Source organism: Dasypus novemcinctus, chromosome 17 (assembly GCF_030445035.2).
Source record: "Dasypus novemcinctus isolate mDasNov1 chromosome 17, mDasNov1.1.hap2, whole genome shotgun sequence".
Taxonomy (NCBI): domain Eukaryota; kingdom Metazoa; phylum Chordata; class Mammalia; order Cingulata; family Dasypodidae; genus Dasypus; species Dasypus novemcinctus.
Window position 1 is genome coordinate 61,446,442 of NC_080689.1, and position 17,791 is coordinate 61,464,232.

At 48.4% G+C, this 17,791-nt stretch overlaps 1 pseudogene; it reads right to left on the reverse strand.

Moving 5' to 3' along the window:
- Window positions 1–6,527, reverse strand: part of LOC131273751 (factor in the germline alpha-like) — a 33,598-nt pseudogene extending 27,071 nt beyond the window's left edge.
- Window positions 6,528–17,791: the final 11,264 nt, after the last annotated feature.

The following is a 17,791-nucleotide window of genomic DNA, read 5'->3' on the forward strand; positions in this document are numbered from 1 at the left end:
ACAATATAGTTATTATATTCAGAATTCACAAAATGACCTGAAAATAAAAACTACTTCTAAAAATTATGTAATTCAAGGGTAACATTGTTATCATAAGCCTTATATGATATTGTAACTATTGCTTATTATCCTACTAATAAAACATTCAACTTTTTCATTTAAAAAAGTCAAGATTGTGGAAGTGGCTGTGGCTCAATCAGTTGAGCTTCCATCTACCATATGGGAGGCCCTGGGTTCGTGTCCTAGGGCCTGTTTGTGAAGGCAGGCTCGCCCGTACCTCACAGAAAGCTGCTGGCCTGCAAGCCCAAGGAGAGCCGACTCAGCAAGGTGACACAGCAAAAAGGGAGGCAAGTAGAAACACAGAAAAGCACGCAGCAAATAGACACAGAGAGCAGACCATAAGCAAGCCTCAAGGGGGGTGGGCAGGATAAACTTTAAAATAAATGAATACAGAGACCCAGAAGTACACACAGCAAATGGACACAGAGAGCAGACGGCAAAGAAGCCTCAAGGGGGGAGTGGGATAAATTTTAAAATGAATGATTACAGAGACACAGAAGAATGCACAGCAAATGGACACAGAGAGCAGACGGCAAGCAAGAGTCAAGGGGGGAGGGGGGATAAAAAAAAATCAAGCCTGATGACTGGAGAGGAAGCCCAAAGGGACCTGAGGGGCTGAGGGAAAAGCATGCTCCCTCACGCTCTCAGGGTGCCACCCTGCCACCCGCCTCTGCCCTGCCCTGCTGCTGGCATCTGTCCACCTCTGGGAATCTCCCCACTCATTGAGGACAGTGGGGTTTGTTGTCCAGGTTTCTGCCTCCAGTGCAAGATGCTCAGAGGAATTCAATATTGTTCCCTGCCTGACAGGAGACATGAAAGTTATGGGCTTTGCCCTCCCCTAGAGGAGGAAGGTCAAAGCACCAAAGGCCCTTGTCACACACCAACCTTGTCAGAACCACCCCAAGCCCCCAGCTCTGACCTGCTCTTCCTCAGAGGACACCGATGCCAGGTGAGCTCCTTGGGATGCACAGAACTGCTCAGCCTCCTCCAAGACTTCTTGACATCCAAAAAGTAATGCAAGCTCCCCCTGAAGAACTTCCAGCCTTGCAGGAGCAACCAGAGATGCTGAGCTGCAGCAGAGGTGGGAGGAAAGGGAACCAGGGGCTGATGGCGGATGTCCCAGAGCTGGCCTTCCTGAACCCGCCAGCGGCTGGCCACTGAGGCCCACGTCCTTGAAGCTCAGTTCCCCAAGGGCAAGTGCTGCTGAGACCATGCCTCTGTCCCACTACCCAATTCCCCAGGGAGCTGCAGCTCAAGATGCCTGGCTCAGTACTCCTGGGACACTCAGCTCTGCTACCCAGAAAAACTCTCTGCTGAGACATGTGTTTTGTGATCATGTCACCTTATTTCCCATCTCACTGCTGCCACCGTACAGTCCTCTCCATCTCAATTCCCACCATCTGTCTAGGAATTTGTTCATCCATCCAGAGACTCCTTTACTTCCTTGACTTGATCTCCATCCACTCTGGCTGCCCACACCCAGGACTATCCCAGGACTTCCTCATCACCTGCTCACCTGCCCTCACAGGTGTCACACACTAAGAGCTCATCCTGTCACCAGGAGCCCCAAGTCTCAGCTCTTTCCTCCATCCCTCTCACCACATCCTGCTCTTTAGTATCATCTCTACCGCAGGTATTGAAATGGAGCCACAACACTCATTTCTTCATTCATATCTTCAACATTCATACATTCATTGTTCTACATTCCTTAGCTTCTATGAGCCGGGGACTGTTATAAAAAGACCAATAAGACAAGATTCATGCCCTCGAGGAATTTACAGTCTTGTGAAGTGAGAAAGATGTAAGAAGGAGATGGAAAATGTACTAATTAAACACCACGTGCAGGTTAGAATAGAGGCAGGAAAGAGGGTGTCATCTCTGTCACCTGGGCTGGGGGGGGGTGCTTAGGAAGGGAATCCAGGATGAGATGTTCCTTGAGATGAGTCATAAAAAAAAAAAAAAACTGAAGGGGTGGGGAATGGGGAATTAATACTTAATTGGTAGAGAGTTTCCATTTGGGGCGAAGGAAAGCTTCCAAGCAGAAAAGATGACGATGGTAGCACAATATTGGTGAATGTATATACAGAAAGTGATAAAATGGGAGATTTTATGTTATATACATGTTACCACAATAAAAAATTTTAAGAAAACAAAGAACTGTACAATACAAAGAGTGAACCCTACTCTAAACTATGGACTATAGTTAATCATATGATTATAATAATATTGGTTCATCGACTGTAACAAATGTACCCACTAAGGGAGAACGTTAATCATGGGCAAAGCTCTGAACTTTCTGCAGGATTTTCCTGTAAACCTACAACTACTCTAAAATTTAAAATTTTTAATCAGAAAATCACTTTTTAAAAATAAAAAAAAAACTGAGGAAGATTTTCCAGGTGATCAGGTCCAAGAAAAGCCTTCCAGACAGGGGAAGTGGCAGGAACAAAGGCAGGCAGGCATGAAACCACATGGCTGGAGCTGACATGTGCAAACCTGGGCTATGGCCCCCATGCAAGGGGTGGGAGAGGAGCCTGGAGAGGCTTCCAGCACTACATCTTATGCACATAACAAGGAATTTGGATTTTTCCCTGTGAGCAATGGGAGGCCCTGAAGGGTTTTAACCAATGGCTCAGGTTTGCACTGTAAATATTTCAAAGTGGTATAATGTGAAGACACAACAGGAAAAAAAGACCATCCCATCCTGGCGAGAAACATCCATCAGAACCCAAATGCAAAGATCTCAGGAAGAGACAGACAGCGTGGACCAGGCATTCTCAAAGTGTGTTCCCTGGACGAGCAGCATTGCGCCTCCTGGGAACGTGGCAGAAATGCCCCTTCTCAGGCCCAGCGCAGAACTGCTTTTTCTGAAATTGTTTCTGAATCGTCTGTTTTTAACAAGGCCGCATGTGATTCTTATGCTCTCTGAGGCCTCAGAACCAGCCATCCAAACCCAACCCAATTAGGGCCCACCAGCAGCCTCTTTTATAAACAGTGTCACTTGAGCAGCCACACCCATTCATTTACATGTTCTCTTTGGATGCTTCAGCAGTGCAAGAGGACAGCACTGAGGAGCCATTACAGAGACTGTGGCCCACATGTCTCAATTTTACTATTTGGCCCTTTAAGGAAAAGTTAAAGTAATGATACTGCACCCTGACTGCCCATGTTTTAAAACTTCGTGGTGCTCAGGCTAAATCCCAGACCAAAATCCATAAGATTTCTGTACATGAGTCCCAGGCATGTGCTTGGGCGACTCCAATGCACAGCCAGGAAGGAGCACCTCTCAGTCCATACTAAAGCAGGAGGGCAGCAGTGGGGCTCGAGGAGAGGCAGGAAGGAGGAAAGACTTCCAGGCAGTGGTCCGCATGGCCAGTGATTCCTTAGACTCAACTAGAAACAGGGGAAAGAGCAGGGGCTCGGCACTGCCTGCCAAGTCCTCATTTGTCAGCCCCCATCTCTCCAGCAGCTTCTCCCAACCATCCCTTCTCTCCCCCAGCTCCCTACAGGCATCCTCCTCCTTAGCAAGTGACCTCCTATGCCACCCCAAAAGAGATGTGGTTAACACTAGCTCTCGCAGTCTTGTGTTCCACACTGCACATGGACACCAACTTCCACACCTGCTCCCCTCCCAGCCTCAGAGATTCAAGTACCATCCCAAACTCCTTCAAGGCCAGTCATGAAACATGCATTTGACTCTCCTCCCTATCTTCAGCCTCCACCTCTTTCCTGTTCCCCTTCCTTGAACTCAGGTGAAGCCTATCTGAATCTAGAAACTCACTCTCAAGTTCACCAAAATATTAGCAAGTGGTTCTGATGGAAAGTAGGCAAATTTTCATGGCAATACTGATGCTTGTTTTCTCATCTTGCAATTTTTTAATATTTGCCACACTGTCTATAATTAACAGATAGATGTTGTAATGGAGGAAGAGATGATTTGAATTTTACTCCTCCCCCCTTCTCACCTTCCCTCTCAGCTATGTTCCTTGACAGACTCATACACCTGATCGATTCACGCCCAACAACCATGATCTGCTTCCACCGAAATTTCATTCCAATGACTTATTAATTGCCTAGCCTCGGTGGATGCTTTTCGGTTCTTATTTTACATGGCCTCTCTGGCATGTGCCAGAACTGACCACTCCCATCTGGAAATTCTCTCCTCTTTTGGCTTTCCCACATGCACATCTCCCAAATCCCCTGTCCTCAGTTGGTTCACACACACGTCTTTCCCTTCTTGACCCCTGAACCTTGATTCCTGACCCCACCCTAAGCCCTCTTCTGTGTTTTGTCTCATGCAAACCGCCTCTCCGACTGCTGCAACCAGAACCAACATACCCGGGCACCCAAGCCTATGCCTGCAGTCCTGTCCTCTCTCCTCAACTCCAGACAGCCTGCAGGCGATGTCCACTTGGATGTCCCCCAAAGCACCGCAGCCAGCATGTCCAAACCTTGCTGCTCCTCTTCCTCCTTTATTCCTCAGTTGGGGACCCCTCCGTTCAGTCACCCAAGTCAGAACCTCAGGGTTCTCCTTAAAACCCTTCAGTGGCTCCTCATTTTCTGGAGGATGAAAGCCAAGCTTACTCAGAGGCCTTCCAATCTAGCCCGTGTCTCTCCAGCCCTGGCCACCCCTCTAGCCCAGGGTTTTTCAAATTGCAATCACCAACTCATTAGTGGGTCATAAATTTGGTTTATCAGTTTTGACAAGCTTTGCTCTTTTTTTAAAGAATAGAATATAAAATGTCAGAGTGAGTTCATGCAGGAAAGGTTTTGCTTTTTGAAACTTGCATAGATAGATTACATAGATGATTAGATAGAAAGATAATAGATTTCTTTCCGCCCTTCCACAAAAGGTCCCTTCTCCCCTTCTTTTTGCCTCCCCCCCTCTCAGTTCCCAGTACTTGCTTCTAACTTAACAGCTCTTCCACCAATCTATATGACTTTGCTTACAGGTCTGTCTCCATCTTGCATCTTGTAACCTTCTCAAGAGCAGGCATCATGTCTTATTCATCTTTAACCCCCTGACACATGGTAGATGTTCATGAAAGTTTTGTCAGACACATGCGCAAATGCTGGCTACAAGGTTAAGTGCGTTACGTATGTTGATTCATTTGATCCTCCCTGTGAAGCAAATCCTATTGCCCCCGTTGTGCAGGTGAAGCTCAGCAAAGGTAAGGAACTTGTTCAGGTTCACACCGTTTGTGATAGCTGGAGGTCACAAACAGGTTGTCTGGCCCTACAAGTACACTCTGCCATTACCACACACCTTCATCACAAAGATCTGGTTTGCAAAAGGTGAAATTTTGTGGAGAGATTATAAGCCACCTGAGAGCAGGGACATAGTTTCTCATGTCTTCTGCGCTACTGCCTGGGCACAGAGGAGCCGCGGCGTTTATTGGATTTGTCCTCTCTCCACCACCCTTGCTCTTTCCCAGAGGGGACACATGCTTGAGGCTAAATGGGCAGAAACATCCCAGCAACTCCGCCCTCTGCATGGTGGACTCTCCCTACCACTTACTTTGGGTCCTTTGTAGCTGCTCCTGTGAAGCACAGGCTGCGCGGAGGGTCTCCAGGCTATTCACCTGCTCCTGGATTTTCACGTTTAGTGAGTTGGTATTACTCACATTAACTTGTAGCCTCTGGATCTCAGCCTGTGCCTCCTGCAGTCTCGTTTCTCACATGTGGGTCTGGGAATTTAAGGCAGCACCCTTCATTCCTTGTGTTAGGGTCTCTAACTCCCCTGGCATTTTCCAATACTGCTCTTATTCCTGGGAGATCAACTTTTGTCTGCTCCATCCTGCCCTTTGTCATTTGGGTCTGGGCAAAGGCAGTTTCCAAATCTTTTTTAACAACTGAATCACTTCACCAGCCCCGTCCAACCGACCTCTTAATAACTGGATCTCAAAAGTGCTGTTGTCTACACTGCCTTTTATAAAGTTCTGGGTCTGGGAATTGAAAGCACTTGCATTTCCCAGACCTCCCCAGGGCCTCTAGATCTCAGCATTAGGCCCTTCCAAACTGCTGCTTAAAACCTGGTGCTGGGTCCTTAAAACACTGACCTTGTGCAGGTTGTCTTTCAAAAGGTGGGTCTGAACACTGGCATTCTGTAAACTCATATTTGCAAAGTGTAAACCTGCCTTTAACACCTGAATTTCAGCGTTGGCATTTTCTAGGCCTCGGCTTCAAATGTGGTGTACAACCCTGGTGTTTTCTGAACTGCTTTGTAAGAAATCTTGGGTCTGGGAATTCAATGGGTTTGCATTCTCCAGAGCTCTCTTTAGGCTCTGTATCTCAGCATCAGACCCCTCCAAGGAATTCCTTAACATCTGGGTCTGGATATGGCAGGTGCCAGCATCCCCTAGAACATCTTTGACCATCCGGATGTCAGCACTGGTGTTTTCCATGTGGCTGCTAAGCATCTGGATCTGAGAACAGACATTGTCCACCTTGTACTTCGGCATCTGCATCGCCACAGCCCAGGTGCTAGAATGCTCTTTAAACAGCTGGAGAGCTTCTTTATCTCGGCCACTGGGCCAAAATGTTGGGAATCTTCAGGGGAGGAAATGCAGAGGTCGGGCAAAGAGGCCCATTTCATGGGGAAGCATAGAGATCAACCAGCGTGTTCTAAAGATTTCCATGGGGAGATGCCTACACCACGGCCCTGAGAGCACCCCCCGTGGCCTGTCGTCTCCCTGACCCTGGACCAAGCAATAGCCAAAGACCTAATTAGCCATCACACATGAACTAATGGATCCAAAGCATTGAAATTGTTGCTTACTGTAAACTAGTTACTCCCACACACCAAAAGTCATGCTGGTGAGACTTGGATGCTTTTGCTGTTGTAACTGAACTTGAAAATACCTCATTATATAACTTAGAGCTGTTGAAGTTTAATTCCACAGAAATTTCACCATTAGAAGAGTCATAGAGAAAAAGAAGATGTGAATAAGGCCCATGTTTAGTCCTGAGCTATATTTGTACAACAACCATTGAGCCTCTTGACCTATCATTGTTACTCCTGAAAACCATTAGACCACAAACAAATTTTCTGATTACAAATTCAGGGGGGGAAACACAATAGGAACAAAATAGGTGCTCCTGGCTGAAGGCCCCTGTTCAATCCGCAGTGCTATGATGCAGATGTGCCACACCTTCAGGTCACACAGGGCCTCTGAGCTGAAATTGCCTCTGAAAGGGCTGGGCACCCCTACAGAAAACAGAGGACAAGAGTCCCTTCAGAGCAATTTGGGGATATAAGAGTCCTGAGTGAGAGATCTTGGCCACCAGGGCCATTCAAGGAAACTGCAGCCCTTTCCTCTGCAGAGTCTTTCCCAGCAAGCCAACCTGCCACTGCCCCGGTCTTGCCATCACCCTTGGCTCTCCTCATGAGCAAGGACTCAATTTCACACATCCATGGTCACCACCTGGTTCCATCCTCCCCCAGGACCCTTGCCCTATTCCTCAAGCCCTGGCTAGGGGAAGTGGGAGACCACCTGGCCTTTGGAGGTGTGAGAAGAACAGAAAGGAAGTCCAGGTTGATCTTCAACAAAGAAGCAAAGGCAATTCAGTGGAGAAAGCATAATCCTTTCAACAGATGGCCCTGGAACAATTGAATAGTAATAGCCAACAAATAAAAATGAGCTTCAGGGAAGTGCCCTTGGCCCAACAGATAGGGTGACCACCTACCACACAGGAGGTCCGTGGTTCAAACCCTGGGCCCCCTTTACCCATGTGGAGCTGGCACATGCGCAGTGCTCATGCGCGCAAGGAGTGCTGTGCCATGCAGAGGAGCACCAAGCTCAAGGAGTGTGCCCTGTAAGGAGAGCAAACCAGCATGAAAGAAAGTGCAGGCTGCCCTGGAGTGGCACTGCAACAAGGAGAACTGACACAAGAAGATGACACAAGAAAAAGAAACACAGATTCTCGGTACCGCTGATAAGGATAGAAGTGGTCTCAGAAGAACATGCAGTGAATGGAAACAGAGAACAGACAACGGGGGGGGGGGAGGAAGGAATAAATAAATAAAATAAATAAATCTTTTTTTAAAAAAGTGAACTTTACACCTCACACCTTTACACAAACAATAACTCAAAATGAATCATTGACCTAAACTTTAAAATTTCTGGAAGAAAATGGGAGAATATCTTCATGACCTTGGGTAAGGCAAGCAGACTGAGAGAAGATATTTGCAAAGCACACATTTGATATAGGACTTGTATCTAGAATACATAAAGAATTCTCAGTATTCAACAAGATGACAAACCCATTTTTTAACTAGACAGAGCAGATTTGAAATAAAAAACTGGAAACAACCCAAATCCCGTCAACAGCTAAGTGGGTAAGTCGTGGCGTAGCCATAAAATGGAACACTGCTCAGCAATAAAAAGGAATGAACTACTGTGCACGCCACGGCATGGGTGAAACTCAGGATAATTATGCTGAGTGGAAAAAGCCAGAGGAGAAAAAAAAGAGTATGTCCAGTCGATCCCTTCTATGTCTATAAGGAGAAAATGCAAACTAATCCACAGAGACAGAAAGTAGAGCCGAGGTTGGCTGGGGAGAATGGAATATGGAGTAGAGGGATTACAAAGGGTTACAAACTTTGGCGGGGGTAGGGCAGGTGGTGAATGTGTTCAGCGTCTTGACTGTGGTGATGGTTTCATGGGTGTACACATATCAAAACAGGTTGTGCACTTTATGTGCACTTTGTGATGCTCATTACACTCAATATACCTACATTGAGAAAAAATGGATTATGCCCTCCTCTAAAGAGGCCAGACCCACTGAGGGGCCTGGGGATGGCAGGGGAGAGGCTTGTCCTGGGTCCTGGGCCTCCCGACACTGGCTCCCTTCCGGTCCTCCCTCCCTCCACTGTGGCTACTCACTGTCTGGTTCCACAGGTGGTGGCCAGGTGTTGTCTCCCAGGTGGAACTGAAACTCCTGGAATAAGGAATCTGCCCGAGGTTGTTGAACTGAAAGACCCCACTCCTGGTTCAACACCACCTCTCACCTGGGGCCTGGGGACAGGGTGCACACACCCCCTAGCGGTTGGATTCCAGAAGGGGGGAGTTGGCTGCAAGCCCCTCTCAGTGTCTTCCCTCATGAGCTTTGATTCTGGAGAGGAGCCTCCCCCCTTGGATGGTGGCCTCTGTCTGGTCCCAGGAAGCATCTGGCCCAGACCTGGGGCTGAAGGTGGAGTGACCCTCTGGGTGCATTCGGGGTCCCTAGAGGGCTTTGTGCAGGACGAGAAGGAAGAGCCATTGGGGTCCCAGGAAGCATCTGGCCCAGACCTGGGGCTGGAGGTGGAGGGACCCTCTGGGTGCATTCGGGGTCCCTAGAGGGCTTTGTGCAGGACGAGGAGGAAGAGCCATTGGGGTTCGGATGCGCGAGGGGCTCACCCACAACAAGGAGAGCCACGAGGGGGGAGAGCACGGCCACCACCGCCAACACCAGCGTGGCCTCTACTCGCCTCCTCATCTTGGGGCCACAGAAACCACTGCCGCGGGGCCCGTCCCTGCGGGAGAAGCCAGTGTCCAGGACGAGTGTGTGCTGCGTGCTCCTGCCCCCTCAGTCTCTCTGTCTGTCCTGTGGGTGAGAACAACGGCCGTGCTTATCACACAGGGATTCTGGAGAAGAAGGAGGAGCACCTGAGACGAGAGGGGCACCTGGGGCATTGTGGCATCACACAGCCAGGTAGTCCAGCTGGGACCACAGCACCCAGAAATGGAGGAGGATGGCGGGGGCGAGGGGAACCCACAGAAGAGAAGTTCTGCAAGCATGTCGGAAGGAAGGATGAAGCAAACGAACAAACAGGAACAAAGTCGCTTCACGGGTCCTGCCCACAGCAAGCTCACACCCTGTGGGGCTGCCACCAACCCCACACACCAGAATATGGTCCCTGGATCCTGAGAAAGAGCCTTTGCCTCAGAGTGTCAGTCCTAGAGCCTCCCTGCTGGAGGTCACAATGCCCCCTGGGTTGTGAGATGGGCCAGGCCTGCAGCTCTAGCTTCAGAATGAACTGCATTCAGGGGAACCTGCTAAGGGTGGAGAGTGAGTGAGTCCCAGGACCCTGAGGTGTGCAGCTGCATGGTAATGTTTGGATATACTCATAGTGGCAACAATTAAAAACCACAGCAGAGGGGGTACTGGGTTCCTGGCCAGTGGTGCTCTGTCGTGGTCCCTAGGGGAGCAGCGACAGTCTCCCAGGTGCAGCGGCAGGGACAGGGAGGGAGTGAGGGTTCAACAGTGAGCCCCTGACGCTAATGACTATGCTTGTGAGCTGATAAGCCTAAAATAAGAACAAGGCCTAGAGCAACATTGCGCCTGGGAATTTCCTCCTGTCAGCCTTCATGTTACTCAAATGTGGCCAGTCTCAAAGCCAAACTCAGCATGTAAATGCAATGCCTTCCCCCCAGCGTGGGACATGACACCTGGGGATGAGCCTCCCTGGCACCGAGGGACCACTATCAACTACCAACTGATGATGCAACTGGAAAATGACCTTATACGGAAGGTTCAATGCGGATCAGCAGAATATCCCTGTCTACATAAAATAACATGATTTTAAAATGCTGTTTGACCTAATGTAAGGGGGAAATGGAAAGGAGAAATGAGTTTATATGGCTACGAGTCTCTAAAAAAGAGTCTGGAGGCTGGCAGAAGGATTGCCCTTATGCACAACTGAGCAGAGTCAGAGAGACAGATAAAGCAGATACAACCCCCAGATATTGGTTCCTTTGAGGGCTAAAGAGACCCATGGGAGTTATGGTCATGGCTGATGGGGTTAATTACCAGGTCAGATGGCCCCTCTTTGGAAATGGTGTTTATGTGTGATGAATCTGGACTCAGATGGAATCTCTCTTCATAAGACTTTCATGCTAATGTGCTGGAGGTGCAGTTAATGTTGGGGTTTAAGATATATTTAAGGGATTTGAATCTCTGGACTGACAATGTGATAGTCAGGTCCTGAGCCTCAACAGACTCCAGCACCTACAATCTGATTTATTGGACTTACCACACTCAGCTAAGATGGAGTTGAAGAAGGACAACCACCACACCATGAAGCCTAGAGTGATTACAACTGAAAGTGGGAGGATGGCATCCAGCATCCATGTGGAATCTGAGCCTCCTCTTGACGTAGAGGTGCAATGGACACAACCAATCCAATGTCCACATAGAAGAGGTGGCATTGGATTGGGAAAAGTGGACATGGTGGCTGATGGGTATGGGGAAAGGCAGGAAGAGATGAGAAATGGAGGTGTCTTTGGGACATGGAGCTGCCCTGGATGGTTCTTCAGGGGCAATCACCGGACATTGTAAATCCTCACAGGGCCCACTGGATGGAATTGGGGAGAGTATGTGCCATGATGTGGACCATTGACCATGAGGTGCAGAGGTGCCCAAAGATGTACTTACCAAATCCAATGGATGTGTCATGATGATGGGAACGAGTGTTGCTGGGGGGGGGAGAGGTCGGGTGGGGGGGTGGGGTTGAATGGGACCTCATGTATATATTCTTAATGTAATATTATTACAAAGTCAATAAAAAAATAAAAATAAAAATGCATAGAATGATACAACACAGAGTGGAATCTAATAAAAAAAGATTGATTTTGAAAATAAATAAATAAATCAATAAATCCAGGTCCATCAAGTTTACAGTTCACACCCTTCCTCTAACCAGGGAGTCATCCCCAAGGGAATGGGTCTGGGGATTGGGTGTGTGCTCCAGGGTCCTCGGCCTCACCCTGTTTATTCTTCAGGCCAGAAGAGCAACAAGCCAAGCTCTGGCCTGCCAGGGAGGGGCTCAGAGAAATGGCAGCAGGCTGGGGACACCCCAAACCATGGAACGGGCTTTGAAGCTCATTTCTACAGCCCTTTTATCTGGCTGGCGAATGTAAGCAGGCATATTCTGAAGGGCAGTAGTACCACTGGCAGAGACTTTCAGGGCAAAAGGAGCACAAAACTCAGCACTGTGGGTGAACCAGGGGGTATGTCTACATCGTCCCTTGACCGTCCCCCACCCACTGGAGAGGGCACCCACTGCACTGTGGTAGAGAAGCACTAGGGAGTCTTTGTTAAAAACTCGAAGTCAACTACACCCAGATGGAAAACCCCCTCCCCCATTCACTACCTTATAAAGCCTGTAGGGTGTTTAATCACTCAGCCTCAGGTTGTTTATCTGCAAAGTGGAGGACACCAACCTTGTAGCTTTTTCTGGTGAACAATGTAATGTACAGTTAAAAATACCTCCCCAAGCATCCAACACTTAAAAGTCATCAGTAAATGGTACCGATGACTAAAATGGACACACCCTTGTCTACTCAGGCACTGTGCCACCAACCCTTCAAACTTTTCTAGCTGAGCTAATGTTATAGTGGCCAAAGAATCTGTAGTTAATGACACTTGAAATGTAGCATGAGGTGCCTAATTTTTTTTGTCAGACAGGCCAGAGGCCCTGGGCTACCAGCACCTCATTTCTCTGGAGTGTGACACTTCACCACCCTCTTGTCCAGCTCTAAAGTCCTGGAACTGTGATGACCTTGTTCCTGGAGGACACAGGCCCTAGAGGAACTGGCTCCCTGTGGACACCACCTAGGATTTGCTTTGAGACCGTATTGTGGAGGAAAAGGTGGAAGGGGGCGTCCTTTGCGACCTGAGTACTGGAGCAGCCCACAGGGCAGGGAAACTGAGGCTCAACGCACATGCACTAATGAGCTCTTTAAAAGCACCTGTCGGTGGAGACATTTTTGCAGCTGTTGGGAGCCTCAGCTGTCCTCCTCGGGGACCCGGTTCCCGCGAAAGCCCAGGCGGTGAGGAGCTCACACGCGGGGCGCACAAAAAGCAGCCGGCTATGGTAAGGGCACCAAAGCCACCGTCACTCCCCAGTCAACCAGGCGCACGAGGGGGACCTGAGGAGGTCTGAAGCCGCGGGGAGCGCGGCCGCCCGGGGAGGCTGAGAGGGCAGGGCCAGCCCGCCCGCCGGAAGGGGTCGGAGGTGGCCGAGCAGCGACGGCCCTGGACGCCCGCGCTCCTTGGCCTTGGCCCCGCGCCGCCGCTCCAGCGCCAACTGCACGTCCTGGGTCGCCGAGTAGTCGCCGAGGGCAGACGCCTGAGCCGGCAGATGGCAGCCAGCTGGGCAGCGGCCCGAACTGCTCCCGCAGCACGTCCTGCAGCACCTCGGCCTCCGGGGCGTCCAGGAAGGCGGCGGCGCCGGGCTGGGCCCTGACGGCTCAGGCGCAGCGTCCATGGCTGAGCGCGAGGCCGGGCCCGCCCCCCAAAGCCCCTGCCCTGCTGGGCAGAGGAGAGGCCCCGCTCAGGGAAAATTGGGCCGCCAGGATTAAGGGCAGGAGCCCCTTTTTAACTAGCTCCACCGGTGATTACCAGGAGCCTTGACTAAGGGCACTGGTTCCCGAACTTGACTGCACCTGGAGGCGGGCGGGGGACGCGGGGAACCAAGTCAATAGTAGACGATTCCAGGCCTATTCCTACATGTGTATTCAAAAAGACACCTGTACATATGCATAAATTCACATACACGTGCACATATGCATAGACACAAGTTGACTGCACATGCAACTTTTAAAAAATCCATTTTCAAATAAATGCTGTAGAAAAGGTGAAAGAATAATAACAAAGAGCTCCTGCCTCCACTTCTCTCTACTATTTAATCACATTTGCTCCATCACCCTTTTCTATGAATTGTCCCATTTTCATTATTCTTTTTTGGACTATTTAAGTTGCAGAAATGATGTTCCAACCGGGAGGGAGGAAGGAAGAAGAAGAAGAAATTCCCATTTTGTGAAACTATGCTGATTCCAGAAATTCATGGGCCCATACTGATACGAATTGGAGAAGGGAAAGTGCTCTCTCACTATAGATGCTACCAATTTGGCCACCATCAGGGAGTCAACAGTGCACACCAAGGAGTTGCTCCTCACGAAATAGTTCTCAATGACAAAAGAAAAACTAGTCAGTTTAGGGTGAAACCACCTGGCAGGCACCCCTTTGACCTGGTGATCAAGGTTAGCATCAGCAGTGGGGGCACAGGTAACATCATGCAGCTCCTGATGAGATGCACGGAGAAAAGCCGAGCTCCGTTTCTATGGGATCCCTGCCAAGAAGGCCGGACTAAGTCTCAACATGAGGAAACACTGGGCAGGTTCAGCCTACAGAAGGCTTGTGTGCTTACACGTATACACCTATATCTACATCTATGTGTGTGCACATCTTACGCATGTGTTTATTTTTAAAGCCATGACTGCACATTAATATTTCCAGTTCCAACTCAACACCTCAGATTTCTCTCTAGCTTCCCCCTTTCCTTATTTTTAATTTCCTTCTCCAACAGTGAGAATCCTGACCCCTATTATCCTCAATATATTGATTTATTTGCCCAGCAAATAAATTTCCTAAGCATAGCCAATTTCCTAAGCACACCAGCCACTCACTTGGCTCCCTGCCATCTGCTTGGCCCCTCCTCCTCCCCAGCTCCCAGCCTTGCCACTCTCTAAGGAAAGGGCAAAGGAAAAAGAAGAGGACACACCAAATTGTAAACCATGGTTCCCGAGCAGTGAGTCTGGGAGTGAGATTGATCTGTGCATCCCATCTTTTAGATTGTTTGCATTTTTCACAGTAAACATCAGCCACTTTTCTTGAAAAAAAGGATTTTTTTAAGAAAAACTAGTTTTTAAACCTCAGTAAATTTGATGTTATCTTCTGGTAGGCAGATAGAAGGCCGCAAGAACCATTTGTGTAGGAATGAAGCTTAAAATGGAGATAGTTCACCTATTCACTTAGTTTTCCTTAAGAACAGCATAAATATCATTTTTCTATTTTATTGCCAAACTCTTGAGTGGGCAAGAAGTGTACATCAGGAGTCCAGTGTGAGAACCCCAGACTTTACTCCTTCTTCTTTTCTGTTTTTAAGATTTATGTATTTATTTCTCCCATCCTCGATTGTGTTTGCACTCACTGTCTGCTTTCTGTGTCCATTGGGTTTGTGTTCTTCTGTGTCTGCTTGTCTTCTCTTTAGTCGACACCGGGAACCAATCCTGGGACTGTCCAGAATGGGAGAGGGTTGCGCAATCTCTTGTACCACCTCAGCTCCCTGTCCTGCCGCATCTTTTATTATCTCTCTTCTGTGTCTCTTTTTCATGCATCATCTTGCTTGCATCAACTCTCCTTGTGGGCCTGCTTTCCTACATGGGCCAGCACTCTGCTCGTGCCAGCTCACCACATGAACCAGCTTGCCGTCAGCACGAGACCCGAGGAATGGATCCCTGGACCTCCTATATGGTAGACGGGTGCCCAATCGCTTGAGCCACATCCTTCCCTTTATTCCTTCTTCCCCCTGAAGCAACCTCAGCTCTAACTTTCTGGCCTCTTGTGTGTTAGCCATCTGTTCTGAAGGAAAGCAATCATAAACCCATGTGAGCTAACATGTTAAACCTGAGAGTGATTTGGTGTTGATACCTTGACACCACATAGCATTTAGCTGACATAAATTTTCATCTGTGTAAATCTCATTGGTTCCTCATAACCCTGTGTTAAAGGCAGAAGAAGTATAGTTACTCCTAATATATTCATTCACTCAAATATATTCCTTGATGACTCATAGGACAGGCATTGTGTTAGCACCTGGAACATAAAGGACTATTAACTTAGTCCTGAAGATTTGACATCTGAGAGAGCCCACTCTCTAACCGATAATAACCTTCTGATATGATGCAAGCTTCTAGTGACATGAACAAGGAAAGAAGGGACTGATATTCTTTGTGATTAAAAAGAGGTATCATTCAAACTCGACAGTGGGTAAGAACTCAGACACAAGAGTCTGACACTAGCCATGTGACCTTGGGCAAGTCACATCCTCTCACTGAGCCTCAACTTCCTCTTCTGAAAAATATAACCTACTCCACAGAAATTTCTGGGACAATGAACGAGAAAGCACGAATATATGGTGCTTGCAGTGAAACATGTGGAAACAAGAACCTGCTTATTCAGGCAAAATCTTTCACTTTTTTTGCCATAAATACCTGCCCCCATAATATGTATTTGTTGAGTAAAAGAATGAAATAGTGATTAGATAGATGAGTGAATGAGACATACCTATAGAATACTGGTGGATAAGTATCCTCTTCGAGACTGACGATATCACTTGGTTGAGGTACACAGCTCCTATGCCAGTTGCACTCACCTCGCACTGATCTAATGGCCTAGCAAGGCTTTTCTCCTTTCCAGACTGCCTGACATACCTGAGCACCTCTGCACCTCAGAATACATTGCTTTCACTAGGTTTGCTCCTGCCTCCAGCCCTTCCTTTTGGATCCACATTTATGCCATCCTCAAGTACTGCCATTTTATTCTCTGAGTCCTAAATTCCTTGCTGTCCAGTTAAATGCCAGCTTGCTAGAGTCAGTCCTTGGGATAAGGACGGGACCACACAGCTATGTCAGTGTTTGGTGCTGTTGCAGAGAAGGAAGGGCTGCCTAGTTGGCTGATGGTACAGGTGCCAGGTCTCTGAGCAAAGGGGACAAGGGTGGGAAGCTGTGGCCTAAAATTTACCTATTTCTTATTGGACAGAGTTGCTCTGTTTCAAAAAGCAGGGTGTCCACTTGTTCCACATCATGCTTCTCAGGCCTGCTCCTGGGGTATGGTAGGTAGGGGTAGAACTTCTCCAGCAATGGAGTCACTCCTGCGTGAGTTTCCACTGCTGCTGCAAGCTTTGACTTTTCCTCTGTCTTCCTAGCTACCTGAGAGGTAAATGAGAAGACATTGAAGCAGGTGCCATTTTAAACAGAGTGCCCCTAGTAGGCACTTTCCATGAGACATTTTTTTTTCCACTTAAAGCTATAAAAGGAAGAGTTATACAGGCAGTAAGAAGTAACACCCGGCCTCTCCGGGGGTGAGATGCACTGGGACTTGGCACATGGTAGGCACTAAAAAATGTTTTCATTGCCATTATTTCTCCTGCCAGATGGGCCTGTGGACATCTAAAGGAAGGTCAGGCCTGCTCCCCTTACTCAGGAACAAATAACTGGCACTCCTCACACCTCCCCACTCTCTACCCAGAAGGAGGACTCGTGCTCTGGGTAGAGGTTTCCCTCATGTCAGAGTAGCAGAAGCTTTGAACAATTGGGGAACTGAACACCTGGATTTGGAGAAATTGGATTTTGGTGATTTAGTTTTGTATTTCTGTTTCCCTTAGGCTTTCAATAACTGTGGCCTCTAATCAGTCAGAGTGGACATCATCCCAAATCCCTCAAGACTGAGAAATGGAGAAACATATGTGCCTCAACCAATTGGGTTGCCATCTACCATATGCCCAGGGCCTCCTGGTGAAGGAAAGCTGGCCCTGTGGAGTGCCGGCCCACGTGGGATTGTGACCCCACGCAGGAGTGCCAACTAACATGCAGAGCTGGTGCAGCAAGATGATGCAACAAGAGACAAAGAGGACAGAAAATAAGAAGATGAAGCAGAATAGTGACATGAGGTGGCACAAGAGAGTAAACAGCTCTCTCCCACTCTGGAAGGTCCCAAAGCCACCTAATGAGAACACAAGCAGATGCAGAAAACTCACAGCAAATGGACACACAGAGTAGACAATGGGGGGCGGGGAACAGGTGGGGGCTGAGGGGAGAAATAAAAATAAATCTTTTTTAAAAATCAAGTAAAAAAAATGACTGAGTAATGAACAAAAAGGGCTGATGGGGGAACCACTAACTAAACC